Source organism: Mauremys mutica, chromosome 3 (genome assembly GCF_020497125.1).
Source record: "Mauremys mutica isolate MM-2020 ecotype Southern chromosome 3, ASM2049712v1, whole genome shotgun sequence".
In the NCBI taxonomy this organism is placed as follows: Eukaryota; Metazoa; Chordata; order Testudines; family Geoemydidae; genus Mauremys; species Mauremys mutica.
Genome location: NC_059074.1, coordinates 47,661,750 through 47,678,435, shown reverse-complemented (window position 1 = coordinate 47,678,435; position 16,686 = coordinate 47,661,750).

Genomic DNA, 16,686 nt, shown 5'->3' with positions numbered 1-16,686 from the left:
GCAGGGAGCAACCTAGGAGTAAGCAAAGACAGCAGGTCCAAACCCCCTTTGCCAATGATGAGTACTGGATACTGCAGTCTGCCCCAGCGAACAGGGGCCAGATAGAGACTGGGCAGTAGCCACTACTGAGGCGAAGTGGGGATAGTAGGGTGGGGGGTTCCCGAGGCAGGGGAAACCCAGAGAGAAAAGGGGTTACTGCTGGGGGCAGCACCCCATGTGAAAGGGCACCGGGGTCCAGGGAGGTACTCAGGCCAGAGGACAGGTGGATCACCGGCCTGCAGAGGGCGCTCCGAACGCTGGACTGAGCTAATTCCCGGAGTGACCAGCAGGAGGCGCCGCGGGGGTGAGTCCGACCCGTTTACATGACCCCTTCAAAGAACTCTAATAGATTAGTAAGACACGATTTCCCTTTACAGAAACCATGTTCACTATTGCTCAACAGTTTATGTTTTTCTATGTGTCTGACAATTTTATTCTTAACTATTGTTTTGACTAATTTGCCCGGTACCGACGTTAGACTTACCGGTCTGTAATTGCCAGGATCACCTCTAGACTCCTTTTTAAATATTGGTGTTACATTAGCTAACTTCCAGTCATTGGGTACAGAAGCCGATTTAAAGGACAGGTTACAAACCATAGTTAATAGTTCCGCAACTTCACATTTGAGTTCTTTCAGAACTCGTGGGTGAATGCCATCTGGTCCCGGTGACTTATTACTGTTGAGTTTATCAATTAATTCCAAAACCTCCTCTAGTGACACTTCAATCTGTGACAATTCCTCCGATTTGTCACCTACAAAAGCCGGCTCAGGTTTGGGAATCTCCCAAACATCCTCAGCCGTGAAGACTGAAGCAAAGACTCCATTTAGTTTCTCCGCAATGACTTTATCGTCTTTAAGTGCTCCTTTTGTATCTCGATCACCAAGGGGCCCCACTGGTTGTTTAGCAGGCTTCCTGCTTCTGATGTACTTAAAAGACATTTTGTTATTACCTTTGGAGTTTCTGGCTAGCCGTTCTTCAAACTCCTCTTTGGCTTTTCTTATTACACTCTTGCACTTAATTTGGCAGTCAAGTATCAGAGGGGTAGCCGTGTTAGTCTGGTTCTGTAGAAGCAGCAAAGAATCCTGTGGCACCTTATAGACTAACAGACGTTTTGCAGCATGAGCTTTCGTGGGTGAATACCCACTTCTTCAGATGCAAGTCTTCTTCTGCAAAACGTCTGTTAGTCTATAAGGTGCCACAGGATTCTTTGCTGCTTAATTTGGCAGTGTTTGTGCTCCTTTCTATTTGCCTCACTAGGATTTGACTTCCACTTTTTAAAGGAAGTCTTTTTATCTCTCACTGCTTCTTTTACATGGTTGTTAAGCCACGGTGGCTCTTTTTTAGTTCTTTTACTGTGTTTCTTAATTTGGGGTATACATTGAAGTTGGACCTCTAATATGGTGTCATTAAAAAGCTCCTATGCAGCTTGCAGGGATTTCACTTTAGTCACTGTACCTTTTAAATTCTGTTTAACTAACCCTCTCATTTTTGCATAGTTCCCCCTTTTGAAATTAAATGCCACAGTGTTGGGCTGTTGAGATGTTCTTCCCACCACAGGGATGTTGAATGCTGTTGTATTATGGTCACTATTTCCAAGCGGTCCTGTTATAGTTACCTCTTGGACCAGCTCCTGCGCTCCACTCAGGACTAAATCGAGACTTGCCTCTCCCCTTGTGGGTTCCCGTACCAGCTGCTCCCAGAAGCAGTCATTTAAAGTATCGAAAAATTTTATCTCTGCATTTCGTCCTGAAGTGAAATGTTCCCAGTCAATATGGGGATAATTGAAATCCCCCACTATTATTGAGTTCTTAATTTTGATAGCCTCTCTAATTTCCCTTAGCATATCATCATCACTATCACTGTCCTGGTCAGGTGGTCGATAATAGATCCCTAATGTAATATTCTTATTAGAGCATGACATTTCTAGCCATAGAGATTCTATGGAACATGTGGATTCACTTAAGATTTTTACTTCATTTGATTCTACATTTTCTTTCACATATAGTGCCACTGCCCCCCCCCCCCCCGCATGACCTGTTTTGTCCTTCTGATATATTTTGTACCCCAGAATGATTGTGTCCCATTGAAACAAATATTTGATAATCGGCTCTTTAATCTAGCAAAAGTACAAGAACCAATGGGCTAGAGGTTGAAGCTAGACAAATTCAGACTGGCAATAAGGTATGATTTTAACAGTGAGGGTAATTAACTATCAGAACAATTGGAAGAAGAAGGGTCATGGTGAATTCTCCATCACTGGCAATTTTTAAATCCTAAATGGATGTTTTTTCTAAAAGCGATGATCTAGTACAAGGGGTTATTTTGGGGAAGTTCTATGGCCTGTGTTACACAGGAAGTCAGACTGGATGATCACAATCATCGAATCACAGAACTGGAAGGGACCTCGAGAGATCATCTAGTCCAGTCCCCTACATGGCAGGACTAAGTATTATCTAGACCATCCCTGACAAGTATTTGTTTAACCTGCTCTTAAAAATCTCCAATGATGGGAATTCCACAACCTCCCTAGGCAATTTATTCCAGTGCTTAACCACCCTGACAGGAAGTTTTTCCTAATGTCCAACCTAAATCTCCTTTGCTGCAATTTAAGCCCATTGCTTCTTGTCCTATCCTCAGAGGTTAAGAACACTTTTTCTCCCTTCTCCCTGTAACAACTTTTTACGTACTTGAAAACTTATCATGTCCCCTCTCAGTCGTCTCTTTTTCAGACTAAAAACACCCACTTTTTTCAATCTTCCCTCATAGGTCATGTTTTCTAGACCTTTAATCTAAAAAAAAAATTGTGCCTCTGAATCTATGAAAAAGTTATAAAAAAGTTAATTCATTTGAAGGCGATGAGTGAACTGGCTTCATTATGTCCCCCATTTTGTATCTGTAACTTTTATGTGTTCTCTCTGTGTAAAGAATTACATTAATTGTTACCAAATCTCTCTTTTTTGCCCTCTGTGCCTATTTGTCTAATTGCTCCAGGTCACTTTGTAGTTTAGTCTTCTTTTCTTTTTGTTATCTACTCCAATTTTGGTGTGACCTACAAACATAATCATGGTTCAATTGATATCAGATAAATACCCAAGAAAGACAGACATGAAGTAGATTCACAGGGTACAGAGAAAGTTTAGATTTTCAGGGTTTAATATGTCAAAAATCTACTGGAAGCCCTAAAACAGTCCAGGACTACACTTTAATTGTCAGAAAGCAACACTGACAGATTTTTCAGCACTGGTGACAGAGACAGCTCTGTGACTTACCAGTGATGCAAAGAGTACAGGCTGTGAACCACCGCCCCAGGGATATTAATCAAAATCAACATTTTTTTAAAGTTTTGAAATATAGATTAGTAGTGTCCATTTAAAAGATTCTATTTAACTCTTCTAACCATCCTTTAAAATTCATTTGGTCTTTGTAGAGATCACACTATCTCCCTTCCTTACTGGAATGGTTTTTGGTATATGGGCATTTTCTGTTATTGATCTTACTCCTCTTTACTTTTTAATTAGTCACACTGGCCTTCGCTACCCCTTTTCCTCTTAAATCTTTATTGAGATAAATTTCATTTAATGATAGGGTCAAGCCACAGAATTCTCTCTGGACCTGGATTTTGATCAGCCCACACTTGGACTGTTGGTATCCAAGATTTTGGCTCAGGCACTTCTCTAACTTAACTCATTCATTCAAACTCTGTCTTAAGTATGTCTCACCTTTCTGAAGATGTAGGCTAAAAAAGAAAATGATTTAAGGTCATGGTTTGTGTATCTGCACTCATGTAGATGCAAAATATATTTTTGCCATGAGGCAATCTCACCATGTATTTTCAATCACCATTAGCTGTTCAATCACTCCCACAATGTCCTGTGACAGGCTGCAGGAGCAATTTGATGCCCCCAGTAAGTTAGGAGTTAAATCTGGCTTCTGTTACTCCACACGCTTGCACAGACGTTCAGCAGGGAAGCAAGAAGAATGGCTGCTGGGAAGCTAGAATAGGGAGAATGCTGTAGAAAGACAAGGGTACATGGTCCAGGTTCAGAGGGCTAAAGAGTGCTAGGTTGGACTCTATGCTGAGGAGTGACTTCTGACAGCTTCCTTTGAGTATAAAATGTACTCTAAATAAGAGACCTTCTACTGCTATTTTATATACTAACTTCACCAGTTTACAAGGGTATTAAACTATTCTTAAACTGGATGGGTGACAGTGATACACAGGTAAGGATCCATGAGAATGTAAGCCTTGTGTACATGGCCTTGAAACAGTTAATGACACCTTGGTTGAGAGGTTGGAGGATGGAGGTGGTATTGGGGGGGAGAAAGACAACTTCAACGTCGTTATGCGCAAACCGGAGTGCCGCAGGGTGGCCAGGACATTGTCTATGATCAGCAACACTTTAAAGTCAAGTCCTTTCTCTTCGAGGTACTGCTTGACCTCCAGAATGAAACACTTGTGGAACCAATCCAGAAATAATGCTGCTGTCACCCAAGCCTTTTTATTTGATTGCCAGAACACAGGCAGGAGATTTTTGTTCTTGCCTTTTAGGGCACGGGGATTTGCAGCCCTGTAGAGCAAGCCCGGCTTTTTTAAATGCCCAGCCACATTGCCACAAAACAACACAGTCACACGGTTTTTAGCTACTTTGAAGCCAGGGGCTTGTCTTTCTGATTTTGAAATGTAAGTGCGTGTGGGCATTTTTTTCCAGAAGAGCCCAGTCTTGTCGGCATTAAAAACTTGTTCTGGGAGATAGCCCCTTTCCTCTATGATTTTCTTTAATTGTTCGGGGTAGGCTTTTGCTGCGTCCTCATTGGCAGATGCCGCTTCACCAGTAGTCTGCACATTTTTTAGGTTGAAGCGGTTCCTAAAACTGTTTAGCCAACCTTGGCTGGCTTTGAATTCCTTCTTATCAGAAGGCTGTCCCTCTTCGGCGGGAGGTTTGAACAGCGCATAGATGCTAAGAGCCTTTTCTCACAACATGTTGCCATTGATAGCACACGTTTACGGTTCATGTCTTCAAGCCATAAGTTTAATGCCTTTTCAGTCTTCACTAAAGTCTTATCACGTACTTGGCTCGTCACCTTAGCAGTTACTGGAGCACTTGATGCCACGGCTTGATGAATTTTTGTCTCTCGAACCTTGATGGCACGGATGCTAGATTCGTTGCGGCCGTATTTACGCGCCACGTTGGCGATGGACATACCGTCTCTCAATAAGTCCAACACAGCCAGTTTTTCCTCCAGCATTAGAACACATCGCTGTTTCTTTGGTTGAGCACCTGATGAAGTAGGTGCCTTGTGTTTAGGGGCATGTTATACAGTATGAAAAATACGTACTGTCTCTTTAAACAGGACAGACACAGTAGAGTCTCACTCAGTGCGGCGAGATGCGCACAGTATGAGAGGCACAGAGGGACAGAGCACTGTAGTGGGAACAGCAGATTTGCTTCTCCCATCTCACACTCACTCCGGGGAAGACAGACTATTTAAACTTTTTTTTTTTTTGGCCAACCCTCCAGGGTTATTATAGGGGAGACCCTTATCACAGGCCTAAAGACATGCTGTTGCTGGCAAGTCCCCCCAAAAATATTTTAGTGGGAACAGCAGATTCATGTCTCACGCTGGTGGAATCTCCTAGGTTTTTTTGTTTTTTTTCCCCCCTTTCTCCTGACCGCGCAAAGCTTAAATTGCGCATGTTAAATGCACGTAAGATGCGACAGACCTGTATACTTGGTTCATTGACATATGATGAGATTCAGACAGCAGTGTCCAGTTTTCCTTGAAACCAAGAAGTATCAGGTATAGAAAACTAGTGCTTTTTTTACAAAAAGCTGTTGAAGGAATATGGCAGCCAATTTGGTAGATGCTAATTAGGAAAAGGTGTCCCATTCATTTTAAGGAAAGAAAAGAAAGCTTTTGCTGAGGAGGTGAATGTCATTTTTATGGCCGAAGCAAGTAGCATCTTCTGCTACACCCTGACTGCTTCCTTTTCAAAACTAGATGATCACTAGATGAGGTTCCTTCTAGCCTTGAAATGTAGGAATATATGAATCTCAAGGACCCAGGCATTTTCTTATCATTTCTACGGGTCTCAATGTCTAGAGAACTTGCCTCTTGTTCTGTGGTGGAAATAGCATGGACAATCACACATTGCCCACCTTTAGACAACACATTTGTGCCACAATTTTGCATGATAATCTTGAATCACCTTCTTTCCAAACTGTGGATTATTTAAAATTCTACTTTTAGCAGCTTAGATTGTGTAGACACTAGTCCAGTTGATCCCAGTTTTAGCAGCCTCTGAAGGAAAACCAGGAATGGAGGGCAGAATCACTAAATTAGGCCTTCCTGAGAGCCAGTTATAGACTGTTTCAGCTGGGCTCCCAAGAACACCCTTTGCTTTCCACCTTGGCATGACAGCAGGTCAGCAAGAAATCAAAATGAGGGAAAGAAGAATAGACTTGCTATCCCAAGGCAGGACATTCAAAGAAAAAGATCAAAGGTAATTTTCCTATTACTACTGGGCATTGTTCTGGACAGCATTTAGCCATGTGTCTGCCCAATTCACCAGCTTGCCTCTGCCCAACCCACCATTTTACCTCTCTACATAGCCTTCAAACCCTGACAGGATGGGATGTTACTTATCTTATATCCTGCCTTACAGTGGGATGCAAACCCCATCTTCAGAAGTTCAGTGGTTGCCAATAAAAAGTCAGTTACCACAACAGCTAAGTGAATAACTCAAATTGCTATTTATCTATTAAAAATAAAAATAAAGAGAAAGAATAGGAATAAACTGTTGTATCTTACATAGCTTTGTGGTAAAATGTTGATTTATTAATTGTGACTATCATACCAGAAGCTCCTTTATCTGTTTTGACAAATTTTTGGCTAATATATGTATTGACTCATTTAGAAAATGGCATGTAGCAAAGAAAACACTGAATGATTTTCTTTTGGCCTGTGGCTTGCCTATTGCATTTTACGTAAATGACAGAGTTCAAGGCCAAATGAGTGAATGGTAAGTGTTTTCTGTTAAAGCACAATAACAGAATTGGAACATTTAGAAAATACACTGCAGCTTGTGCAGGTCATTCTTTCATCCAGACCCTTTTTGATGGTATGTTCATTCATTGCCATTCTTTCATTCATTCTTTAGAATATGTATCATTGCTTATCCTTGAATGTAAAATATTTATGGGCTGAACTTCAGTGCCTGGAACAGGAAGATCTTTAAAGCACCTACCCTGGAAAATTAGGTCTTTTGTTCACTCCATAGCAATGACAATGGACACATGTGGCAGGATAATGTTGACAATTTAAAGGCCTACAATTAGCTGCCAGGAAATAAGATCTCTCAGATGTCATCGGATTTATTCTACCAACAGACACTGATCATAATGTTTCCTGATACTCCCACTCAGGTGGTGCTACTCCAAATCTTTGTCAATTCTAGTCTGTGCCTTAAAAACACTGTTCCATGTTAACTCCTTTCTGGTAAATAATATTTACAGAGATAAAAAGCTTTACAACAAACATAAAATCCAGGAAAATAAGAAAGAATAAGTGGGATGTGATTTTTTTTATCTTAGGCTGGTTAACTGAAGGATGTGAGAAATGTAAATTCGCAAGGCAGATTGTACATGCAAGCTGAGCCCAGTTTTTGGGTCACCAAACTGACTGGAAAAACACAGAAGAGAAATTAAATGAGTTTTATCCATCCCACATCTTATGACAATGTTGTCTTGCTCAAGCAGCTTTTACCTACATATGATGTTTGAAATTCAACAGAATCAAGGTCATTTTCACAAACACCAGGTGTTGCACTTCTTCAGGGTCTGGCCTAGAATGACAATGAGCCATCATGCTCTATGCTGCACTAAACTTCTTTTCACATGGCCTCCAAATTGGCAAGTGTGCAACAGATAGCATTTGATAGCTACAGGGCAACAGACATCACTAAGAACACTTACTGTTGTACAGTGCAAATTCCTCACTGGAGTACATATTCTGTATATTCTCCACAATATACCCCTTACTTCCTTTTATTTTGTTTTTTTTTAAATGGTGCCCTCTTTAGGCAAAAGCACAGGTCAATTTTTTTTCTAACAGACAGTTTTATTGATTTCAAATGTATTGATTTACACAAGTGTAATTGCAACCGCAGTATATGGGCCATCACTACTAATACGAAGATCAGAGGAGAACTGGTTAAGGTCAATAAATCATTTTAACTCTGTGCCTCAGCTTACCAGTTTGTGAAATGGGGGTGATAATACATGCCTATCTCATTATGCAAGGCTCAATTAATGAAGGGCCAGATTCAGCCACCCTTACTGCTGTGGCTTAGTACATTTCCCATTGATTCCAACTGAGGTGTAGGCTAGTATGTTCATTGTGAGGAAGGGTGGCAGAATCCGGCTCTAGGATTTGTAAAAAAATGTGAGAGCCTTGAAGAGAAAGCATTACAGAAATGTGACAAATATTAACAATTCAGTAAACTACATTAAAACTAATACTGAGGTTGCAAAGTGAAACATGATAATTGCTGCATAATTAAGTTACAGTTGCATGCACAACATTAATTCCACCCTCTTCTGCATACACATTATGACCTGGATATGTTATTTTTCAAATAATATAGTATATCACTGTCATGGTTCCCAGACTGCCTGCACTTGTGGCCCCCGCCTGGTCTCTGAATGCATGCCCTCTCAGATCTCAGGCCTCTAGCTATACAGTCTCTGAGTATAGAATCAGGCTATTCTTCCTGTGGAGAATGAGGGAGATACCTGTATTTTTTTTTTCATAAATAGCATGTGCATCTCAGTTTGTCTTTGATATTAACCTGCCTGGCTGCATAGAATTAAATCAAAGGATGCTGGAAGAGGGAAACAAAACAATAGAAAAATTAGGTACTGTCAGAAAGAATACCAAGGGTCCTTGAGGAAACAATGGGGAAGCTATTGACTGAAGAATACTACCAGCTTGGCTCCAGCTAATCAGGCAAGGTTTTCTCTTCCAGACCTAAACCTAGGATCAAAGGGGATGCTAAAACCTCAGAGATGTTGGCCCTGAGAAGGATGCGGGGTGGGGGAAGGGGTTAAGCGGGCTGACAGAAGCTGCCCAGGAAGTCTGTGAGAACTGACAGGATGCAATGAGACCCAGAGAAGGAGGGACAGAAAGCAGCAGGACAGTTTAAAAGGAAAGATACAGATGTTTCAGTTCAAAATGACTGTGTTTCTAAATTTCCTTTAATTTGATTTAAAAATAACCATTTTCAAATGGTAAAAATGGAAGCTTCAAAAACAAAATTTTTGTTTCAATTTTGTAAAAAAAAGAAAAAAAGAATGTTTTGACCCCACACCATGGGTGGTTTTTTTTCAACTTTTTGATTTGCCAAAAATTTCATTTTTGGTCTGACCTAAACCAGTTTTTTTCCGGAACTGCCAGCAAACCAAAAAAAATGTTACTTGTACAGCGCTACCAACTAGCAATACTGTTGGCTTCTTGAAATGGAGGAAGAAAAAAGGGATCGTAATTTCAGTCACAGAAGCACTAGTGCTTGCAGAAGTGCTTTTCCTCAAAGTCTGTCCTGTGTGTACAGAGTCATTGTGTTTGTATGACGTCTGGAAAGACTGTCATGTATTGCTGCTATTCAATAGTCTGGTCTGGCTTCCTTCCCTGCCCCCTAACCAACCCTCTTTCCCTGTTTACCCTTTACATTTGGTGCCATGAGAAATACCAGGCTGCAGTGGTTATACTGCTTGCAGTTCATCATTGTTACTACACTTGTTCACATTTTGAGTTACACGGGGGAAAATTAGAAAGAAGCCAGTAGCAGAATCTAGTAACAGCAAATAGCTTCTCCCAGGAAAATTGTTCTCAATCCAGAGGTATTCACAGAGTTTAAGGTCAGAAGGGACCACTAGATCTTATTGTTTGACCTCCTGTATATATCACAGGCTATTAAAATTTCATCCAGTTACCCCATATTTGAACCCAATAACTTGTATTTGACTAAAGCATACCTGTCCAAAAGGCATCTAATCTTGGCATGAAGAAAAGCAGTGGGGAAATCCACCACTTCCCTTGGTAGTTTGTTAATCACCCTCACCATTGAAAATTTGTGCTTTATTTCTACTTTGAATTTGTCTGGCTACAGGTTCTTGTTATGCCTTTCTCGGCTAGATTAAAGAGCCCTTTAGTACTGGTATTTTTTCCCCAGGAAGGTACTGTAATCAAGTCACTGCTCTGAACTGAGCTCTTTAAGTCTCTCACTGTAGGCATTTTCTAAAGCCCTTGAATCATTTATGTGGTTCTTTGCTGCACCCTCTCCAGTTTTTCAACATCCTTTTTAAAATGAGGACACCAGAACTGTACACAGTATTCCAGTCCTGGTTTCATCAATGCCGCATACAAAGATAAAGTCACCTCCCTAGTCCTACTCACTACGCCTTTGGTTATACATAGTCCCTTTTTGCCTCAGCATTGCTGCTGTTCAGTTGTTTGTCCACTATGAAATCCTTTTAAAAATCACTGCATTCCACGATACAGTGCCCCATTTTGTAGGTATGGCCTGCATTCCTTGTTCCTAGATATAAAACTTTGCATATGGCTGTCTTAAAAATCACATTTTGTTTGAACAGCCAGTTTACCAAGCAATCCAGATCGCTCTGTAAGGCTGTTATCATTATTTACCACTTGGCAAATCTTTGTGATAACCGCAAATTTTATCAATGGTGACATCATATGTACTCCCAGATCGTTAATTACAAAGTTGAATAATAGTGGGTCTGGAACAAATCCCTGTGGAACCCCAATAGAAACACCTTCATGCAATGATGATTCGTCACTGACAACTACTTTTAGAGCTCTGTCAGTTAGCCACTTCTTAGTCCATTTAACACCTACTCTACTGACATTGTATAGTGCTCTTTTTTAATCAGCTTGTCCTGCAATACTGAATCCAACACCTTACAAAAATCTAAGCATATTAGATCTACGCAGTTCTCCGTTATCAACCAAACTTGTAATATCAAAGAATGAAATCAGTTTTGTTCAACAAGATCTATTTAAAAAAAACAATTTGACTGGCATTAATTATATTCCTATCCATTAATTCTTTATTAATTGAATCCTGTATCACATTGTCTATTATTATACCCAGGACTGATGTCAGGCCACGCATTCTATAGCTACCTAGATCATCCCACTTGCCGTTTTTTAATATTGGCACAACACTGCACTCTTCCAGTCTTCTGGAATTTCCCCAGTGTTCCATGATTGATTAAAAATTAACAACAGTGGTCTCAGAAATCTCCTCATTCAACTCTTCTAGGACTCTTGAGTGTAAGTTATTGGGACCTGCTGATTTAAAAATGTTTATCCCTGGTAGATATTGTTTCAAATTCTCTTTAACATCCCTAGTATGGCCCCTAAGACCCTGTGTGGGGCCCCTGAACTCCACCACTCAGGGGCTCCTGGCACAGCCCCTGAACCATGCCAGGAAACCCTGATATGATCTCTGTGGCCTGGAGAGGGACCCCTGATCCACTTGTGGGAATCGTTATTCGTTTTGCCTTTCTCTCTCTCTGCTATCACTGCACCCATTGGTCCAAGGAAGGTGCCAAATTAAGATCAAATCACAAACAGCAGCACTATAAAGACAGTGTCTCTAACCCTACAGCCCTACTGCAGCAGAGTACAGCAGCACCAACACATGGCCACATTGTGCATATATAGCACTTAACCACATTGTGGGTGGTGAGCAGTTAGCCCGCCGCAGTAGAAGACACTGTCAATCATAGCACCTCCCAGAGCTCTTTGAGGGGAGGGATAGCTCAGTGGTTTGAGCATTGGCCTGCTAAACCCAGAGTTGTGAGTTCAATCTTTCAGGGGGCCATTTAGGGATCTGGGGCAAAAATCTGTCTGATTTAATTGGGGATTGTTCCTGCTTTGAGCAATGGGTTGGACTAGATGACCTCCTGAGGTCCTTTCCAGCCCTGATATTCTATGACAGAGACATGCTGCTACTACATCTTTTGCGGGTGTGCAGAATTCACACACCCCTGTGGCCACTCTGCTACCAGGTGCAGGGTAGGCCTTGGTCCTGGGTTCTCCTTGCTTTTCTGGGGTGCCTAATGCAACCCAAACAACTAAACCCCCTTTTATTGCCTTTTCCTCTGACCATCACCAGCCATTGTATTACTATTGCTCCAAACATAATTTGGGTACAGAGATGGGAAAGAAAAAAAAACACACACACCCTGCTTTCTGGAGCCCATCGGTGCTGTTCTCTCAACCAGAGTTTATCAGAGAGACACTCCCACCTTCAAACAGCTGATGCCACAATATTCACACTCGGATTCTTCAAATCAGGCACCTCAGTAGTGATTCTGATTATCAGACGTGGTGAGCATTCATAACTCTCATTGACATCAGTCGGACCAGGATCTGGCCCTTAATTACCAGTTAGCAGCCAATAGCTGAGTCAAGCCAGTCTCAATCTTTTAATACAAATCTAATATATACAGTAGAAAGGTCAAGCAAAGCAGAGCAGATGGACATTCAGTTACAATAAAAAGTATGCCCTCTGGTTCCCTGTAAATCATTATACAAGTGGTTTCTCATCACACACAGATATCATCTGGTCTTATGTCAATAGAAAATGCATTATTTGGAATGAATAGTTATTTTTAATGACAAGAGAATCTCATTACTAGAGGCCCAAAAGATGACAGGACCCTTCTTTCAAAGCACAAAGCCATTTAACTAGATTTGGCTTATTTAGCAGTGGAAGCCCTTAAATTTCTACAATCTAATTAGTGCACAATGATTCAGCAAGCATGAGACCGAAACATAGAATATCAGGGTTGGAAGGGACCTCAGAAGGTCATCTAGTCCAACCCCCTGCTCAAAGCAGGGCCAATCCCCAACTAAATCATCCCAGCCAGGGCTTTGTCAAGCCTGACCTTAAAAACCTCTAAGGAAGGAGATTCCATCACCTCCCTAGGTAACCCATTCTAATGCTTCACCACCCTCCTAGTGAAAAAGTTTTTCCTAATATCCAACCTAAACCTCCCCCACTGCAACTTGAGACCATTACTCCTTGTTCTGTCATCTGCCACCACTGAGAACAGTCTAGATCCATCCTCTTTGGAACCCCCTTTCAGGTAGTTGAAAGCAGATATCAAATCCCCCCTCATTCTTCTCTTCTGTAGACTAAACAATCCCAGTTCCCTCAGCCTCTCCTCATAAGTCATGTGTTCCAGCCCAGTGGTGAGCTGGAGCCGGTTCCCACCAGTTCCCAAGAACCGGTTGCTAAAAATAGACCTCCGTGGAGAACCGGTTGTTAAAGGGCCAGGGGGTGGGCAAAGAACTCCGGTCCGTGGGCCAGACCATCCTGTTGCTCCCAGGATTCCCAGCTGGGGAGGCGGAGGTTCCCCCGGCCCCTCCCCCGCTTCACCCCAGCTGCAGCGGGGCCAGCCGCCAGCACCAGCTGGGCAGCTCAGCTGAGGTCCTGAGTCATCCTGCTGCTTTGAGCTGCCGGCAAGGTAAGGGGGGGAGGGGGCTGCAAGCTCCAGGGCCGCTGGGGGGGGCAATTTTCCCTAGGCCCTGCATGGGCCCCCGGCCCCACGAGTATGTCTCCCCCTGCTCTGGCCCCTGCCCCACGTCCCCCCAGCCCTTAAATCAGAACTTTTTATAGGGAACCGGTTGTTAAGATTTTGGCAGCTCATCACTGCTCCAGCCCCCTAATCATTTTTGTTGCCCTCTGCTTGACTCCTTCCAATATTTCCACATCCTTCTTGTACTATGGGGCCCAAAACTGGACACACTACTTCAGATGAGGCCTCACCAATGTTGAATAGAGGGGAATGATCACATCCCTCGATCTGCTGGCAATGCCCCTACTTATACAGCCCAAAATGCCATTAGCCTTCTTGGCAACAAGGACACACTGTCGACTCATATCCAGCTTCTCGTCCACTGTAACCCCTAGGTCCTTTTCTGCAGAACTGCTGCCTAGCCATTTGGTCCCTAGTCTGTAGCAGTGCATGGGATTCTTCCGTCCTAAGTGCAGGACTCTGCACTTGTCCTTGTTGAACCTCATCAGGTTTCTTTTGGCCCAGTCCTATAATTTGTCTAGGTCCCTCTGTATCCTATCCCTACCCTCCAGCGTATCTACCACTCCTCCCAGTTTAGTGTCATCTGCAAACTTGCTGAGAGTGCAGTCCACGCCATCCTCCAGATCATTAATGAAGATATTGAACAAAACCGGCCCCAGGACCGACCCTTGAAGCACTCCGCTTGAAACCGGCTACCAACTAGACATGGAGCCGTTGATCACTACCCATTGAGCCCGACGATCTAGCCAGCTTTCTATCCACCTTACAGTCCATTTATCCAGCCCATACTTCTTTAACTTGCTGGCAAGAATACTGTGGGAGACCATATCAAAAGCTTTGCTAAAGTCAAGGAATAACACGTCCACTGCTTTCCCCTCATCCACAGAGCCAGTTATCTCCTCATAGAAGGCAATTAGGTTAGTCAGGCATGACTTGCCCTTGGTGAATCCATGCTGACTGTTCCTGATCACTTTCCTCTCCTCTAAGTGCTTCAGAATTGATTCCTTGAGGACCTGCTCCATGATTTTTCCAGGGACTGAGGTAAGGCTGACTGGCCTGTAGTTCCCCAGATCCTCCTCTTTCCCTTTCTTAAAGAGCACTACATTAGCCTTTTTCCAGTCATCCAGGACCTCATTGGATCACCATGAGTTTTCAAAAATAATGACCAATGGCTCTGCAATCACTCACTGCAATGGCTCTCCTTTAGCACCCTCAGATGCAGCGCATCTGGCCCCATGGACTTGTGCTCATCCAGCTTTTCTAAATAGTCCTGAACCACTTCTTTCTCCACAGAGGGCTGGTCATCTCCTCCTCATACTGTGCTGCCCAGTGCAGTAGTCTGGGAACTGACCTTGTTCGTGAAGACAGAGGCAAAAAAAGCATTGAGAACATTAGCTTTTTCCACATCCTCTGTCACTAGGTTGCCTCCCTCATTCAGTAAGGGGCCCACATTTTCCTTGACTTTCTTCTTGTTGCTAACATATCTGAAGAAAACCTTCTTGATACTCTTAACATCCCTTGCTAGCTGCAACTCCAAGTGTGATTTGGCCTTCCTGATTTCACTCCCACATGCCTGAGCAATATTTTTATACACCTCCCTGGTCATTTGTCCAATCTTCCACTTCTTGTAAGCTTCTTTTTTGTGTTTAAGATCAGCAAGGATTTCACTGTTAAGCCAAGCTGGTCACCTGCCATATTTACTATTCTTTCTACACATCGGGATGGTTTGTTCCTGCAACCTCAATAAGGATTCTTTAAAATACAGCCAGCTCTCCTGGACTCCTTTCCCCCGTATGTTATTTTCCCAGGGGATCCTGCCCATCAGTTCCCTGAGGGAGTCAAAGTCTGCTTTTCTGAAGTCCAGGTTCCGTATTCTGCTGCTCTCCAGGATCCTGACACAAGGAAGAAAGAACTCAACCATCTCATGGTTACTGCCTCCCAGGTTCTCATCCACTTTTGCTTCCCCTACTAATTCTTCCCACTTTGTAAGCAGCAGGTCAAGAAGAGCTCTGCCCCTAGTTGGTTCCTCCAGCACTTGCACCAGGAAATTGTCGCCTACACTTTCCAAAAACTTCCTGGATTGTCTGTGCACTGCTGTATTGCTCTCCCAGCAGATATCAGGGTGATTGAAGTCTCCCATGAGAACCAGGGCCTGTGATCTAGTAACTTCTGTTAGTTGCTGGAAGAAAGCCTCATCCTCCTGGTCTGGTGGTCTATAGCAGACTCCCACCACATTACCCTTGTTCCTCACACTTCTAAACTTAATCCAGAGACTCTTAGGTTTTTCCACAGTTTCATACTGGAGCGCTGAGAAGTCATACTGCTCTCTTACATACAGTGCAACTCCCCCACCTTTTCTGCCCTGACTGTTCTTCCTGAACAATTTATATCCATCCATGAGAGTTATCCCACCTGGTCTCTGTTATTCCAATCACATCATGTGTCAGGACTGTGTCAGGACATCCAGTTCTCCCTGCTTGTTTCCCAGGCTTCTTGCATTTGTGTATAGGCACTCGCTGATCGTCCCGCTTTCTCAGTATGAGACAGGAGTCCTCCCTCTTGCTCTCTCCTGCTCGTGCTTCCTCCCCGTAGCCCATTTCCCCACTTACCTCAGGGCTTTGGTCTCCTTCCCCTGGTGAACCTAGTTTAAAGCCCTCCTCACTAGGTTAGCCAGCCTGCTTGCGAAGATACTCTTCCCTCTCTTCATTAGGTGGAGCCTGTCTCTGCCTAGCACTCCTCCTTCTTGGAACAGAATAGATAGAGGTTCTTCCATTACAGCTTGTTCTTCAGGTGAACTCATATCCCCTTCCAGTCCCCAGCACCATCTCCTCTTCCAACTTCCTACTAAGCCATTCAGAGAAGAAAACCACAGTATTTAGGTTATGCCTGAGGCGGCCACATGCCCCATTAGCAACACAGTGGTGACATTACATTTAATCATGTTCTTATTTCCCCACAGGCAATAGAGAAGTGAAGTAGGAAGCCTTCAGGATTATGGGGGGAAAGATGGTTTTCTA